This window comes from Cnephaeus nilssonii, assembly GCF_951640355.1.
Source record: "Cnephaeus nilssonii genome assembly, chromosome: 19".
NCBI classification, from domain to species: domain Eukaryota; kingdom Metazoa; phylum Chordata; class Mammalia; order Chiroptera; family Vespertilionidae; genus Cnephaeus; species Cnephaeus nilssonii.
Genome location: NC_137090.1, coordinates 32,907,647 through 32,911,583, shown reverse-complemented (window position 1 = coordinate 32,911,583; position 3,937 = coordinate 32,907,647). Strand labels below are relative to the sequence as shown.

The following is a 3,937-nucleotide window of genomic DNA, read 5'->3' as shown; positions in this document are numbered from 1 at the left end:
TTGTCTGATTGATTTGCATACTCACTCCTGATTGGCTGGTGGGCATCGTGAAGTGACGGTCAATTTGCGTGTTTCTCTTTTATTAGTGTAGATTTTTGAATCATATATGAGCATTTATTCCAGAACTGCTGGCAGTATGGGAGAGCAGCAGGTCATCCACAAGAATATGCTCCGCAGCCCCCCATAAACCAGCTGCTTACATAGGGTAGGTCAAGGATTATTACATGGGGAAGTAGGGATTACAGGAATGGGGAAGTAGGCCATGTGGATGGGATTCCATTGTTTGGGCAACAAAGTTGTTAATCTTTCCATGATAATAAGCAATCTTGAATGAGAATGGACCACATTCCAAAGTTGATTCCCAGGTCCAAGGATGACCCCCAGGTCTTGGGGGCATACAACTCCCAGCCAGGTCAGAATGTCCTTTCTTTTGCAACAGCATGGATGGATCTGGAAGGTATTATGCTAAGTGAAATAAGCCAGTCTGAGCTCTATTTTATTATTAGTTACTAGAGGTCCCATGAACAAAATTAGTGCACTGGGAGTGGGGGGCGTCCCTCAGCCTGGCCTGTGCCCTCTTACAGTCTGGGAGCCCTCAGAGGATGTCTGACTAACGGCTTAGGCCCGCTCCCATCAGTCGGACATCGTTAGCGCTGCTGAGGAGGCAGGAGAGGCTCCCGCCACCGCCACTGCGCTCACCAGCCATGAAGCCGGCTTCTGGCTGAGTGGTGCTCCCCCTGTGGGAGCACACTGACCACCAGGGGGCAGCTCCTGCGTTGAGCGTCTGTCCCTGGTGGTCAGTGCGTGTCATAGCGACCAGATGTTCTGCCATTCAGTCAATTTGCATATTAGCCTTTTATTATATAGGACTGTCATTAATCTCATACTGTGACTAGTTTATAAATTAAATTTTATCATAGGTATATATGTGTAGGAGAAAACAGTATATAGGGTTTGGTACTATCTTCAGTTTCAGGCATTGACTGGGAGTCTTGTAACATATCTTATACAGATAAGGGAGAACTACTATAAATATGATACCCTGAACATACAGCGGCATCTTGCAACCATGAGGAGGCAAGCTTGAGGACAAAAGCTTGTGGATGACAGAGCAGAAAAATAGGGAAAAAACCCTACATCCTTGATAACATCATTTGCTGCTAAATTAACCAACCTATTAACCACCTTATCTCTTGCCCATTATCTTATATAATAATTTTTCCTTACTTAACTAATTTCTGTTACTTGCACCCAAAGGAAACTAATTGAGAAAGAAAACCCAAAAAAATTTTTGGTCTACAGATTTTTGTAAGATATATCTAATTCCCCTAAGAGAAATAGCTGACTAGATAAAATACCATGTACCCTATTTTCATAAATTTGAAATGAATTTGAGCTCATGAAAGACAGTGAACTGGACACTTATTTAGCTCACACATGAAGATTGATATGATGTTTCTAAAATCCTGAGGGTGCCTGGCTGGCGTGGCTCAGTGGTTGAGTGTTGACCTATGAACCAGGAGGTTACAGTTTGATTTTTGCCCTGGGTTACGGGCTTGATCCCCAGTGTGGGGCATGCAGGAGGGAGCCGATCAATGATTCTCTCTCATCATTGATGCTTCTATCTCTCTCTCCCTCTCTCTCCCTCTCTGAAATCAATAAAAATATATTTTAAAATAAATAAATAAAAACATGATGGTGTTACACTGGCTGGAATATAAGCCTTTGGTATGATATTTCCCACAATCTGGACTATTCTCTTTGATAGACTACAAAATTTTCTTCAAAGATTTATATGGTACATCTCATTCTTTAGCATAATACTGGTACCAATGACATATGCTATTGTTTACTTTCTCATCTCTTTATCCAGTAGCAAAATTTAATGTAAGGGTCAGAAATAAACATTTTGTGAAAATCTCTGTTAACTGTATACTTAGATTCTCATTGAAAAAGCACATCTCTTCCTTACCCTTCTCAGTCATATACTAAGTTCTTCAAAAGATGTAGTATTTCTGTTTTTAAAAAAATAATCATCACTTTTTTTTTATCATATTTTCCCCAATATTCAATTTCTGTCTTTTGTTGGTCTTTTGGTCACATGCCCATTTTTTGGATTTAGAATAATATGGTAGTTAAAAGCTCAAGACCAGGCTTTTCTTATTTGCCATGTGGTTTTTTTGTTTTTTAGTTTTTTTTAGTTTAATGTATCTTAATAGCAAACTTATAGGAACAGCACAGAAGCAGACAACATTAAAAACATGTACTTGCATGTAGGACAACTAAGTTAGAAAAGTATAGTGAATGGATGGAATCTACTGTATGATAAAAATGCTACAAACACCATTTAGTTGCCATCAATAAGAAATTTACTTGTTTTAAAAAAATCCAAATGCTGGCCTGGTCCAGAAAAATTTAACAGGTTTATTTATATTGTTATAAAGTTGAACTGCTGAAACTTGTTCACTGAAACATTTGACTTGCATTAATGCTTTATGTCCCCGCATTTATATTTTAAAAACTCACACACAAATGAAAACAGGAAAACTGCCAATACCTGATTTCTCTGTCCCCTATTTTCAACTTGCAATCATATACTTAGGTACCTTTGACCCCATGGAAAAAAACACCTAACGTTCAGAACTACAAATAACAGGAAGAAGAGAAAAAAATTTTTTAAAGAATGAAATGTTTTCCATCATAGTGGATTCTTAAGCACGTTCTCCACGTATGCGGCGTGCTAGCTGGATGTCTTTTGGTGTAATTGTTACACGTTTGGCATGGATAGCACACAGGTTGGTATCTTCAAAAAGGCCAACCAGATAGGCCTCACTTGCCTCCTGCAAAGCACCAATGGCTGGACTTTGGAAGCGCAGATCCTGAGCAACTTCTCGCACCAGACGCAGGAAGGAAAGTTTGCGAATCAGAAGTTCAGTGGACTTCTGATAAAGTCTAATTTCACGAAGTGCCCACGGTACCTGGCCCGATGAGGTTTCTTCACCCTTCCAGTAGAGGGCGCACTCTTTCGAGCGTCTTTGGTAGCCAGTTTCTTCCTCAGTGCTTTACCACCGGTTGATTTGTGGGCAGTCTGCTTTGTATGAGCCATGGTATAGAGACCTACCCCCCTTCTCCTTCGGCTGGAGCTCGGCGAGCTGGAGGCGGTGCAGGCGTTTGCCATGTGGTCTTAACAACTTACATAACTTCTCTGGGCCTCAATTTTATAATCAATCAAATGGGGATTTGGACAGCACCTTCCTCATTGAGTAATTGCGAGAACATCAAGGGAGAAAATGAATAGAAATGTCCTTGAATAGCATCCAAGACCTCATTTGGTAGCTCTTGTTAACTAATAGAATGTAATACTAAAGTATCCCCTTATGGAACTTTCTGTAGAATTTTATTATTATAATTTATTTAACTAGTTCCCTAGTAATGAACATCCAGAGATAATAGTGACTAAGTGTATTTGACTTTGGAGTTGAACAGAACTGGGTTTGAATCCCATGTCTACCACTTCTTATTAGAATGACCTCAGGGAAGTGATTTACCTCTCTGATCTTCAGTTTCTTCATCTACATAATGGAAATCATAAACCTATAGTTGATCTCCATTACTTACAGATTCTGGTTTTATGAATTTGCCTGCTTGCTAAAATTTCTTTGTAATCCCCAAGTTGATACTCATGGTGCTTTTGTGCATGTTCACAGACACGTGCAGAACAGTGAAAAATTTGAGTTGCCCAGTTTGTACTTTCCCAGTTGAGGTTGAACAAAGCAACACTTTGCCTTTTTGTTTCAGCCCTCATACTGTAAACAAGAGTCCTTTTTGTGGTCTATTTAGTAGCACTTTTTTTTTGCAATTTTGTGCTTTCTGTTGGTGATTGTACTATTTAAAATAGCTACCAAGCATATTGCTGAAGAGCTGTGTACTGTTCATG

General features: G+C 39.6%; 1 pseudogene across 1 annotated transcript; it reads right to left on the bottom strand.

The window, feature by feature from the left end:
* Positions 1–2,709: 2,709 nt before the first annotated feature.
* Positions 2,710–3,106, bottom strand: LOC307115755 (histone H3.3A-like; annotated as a pseudogene). Its single transcript has one exon. The product of its transcript is annotated as a histone H3.3A-like (transcript).
* Positions 3,107–3,937: the final 831 nt, after the last annotated feature.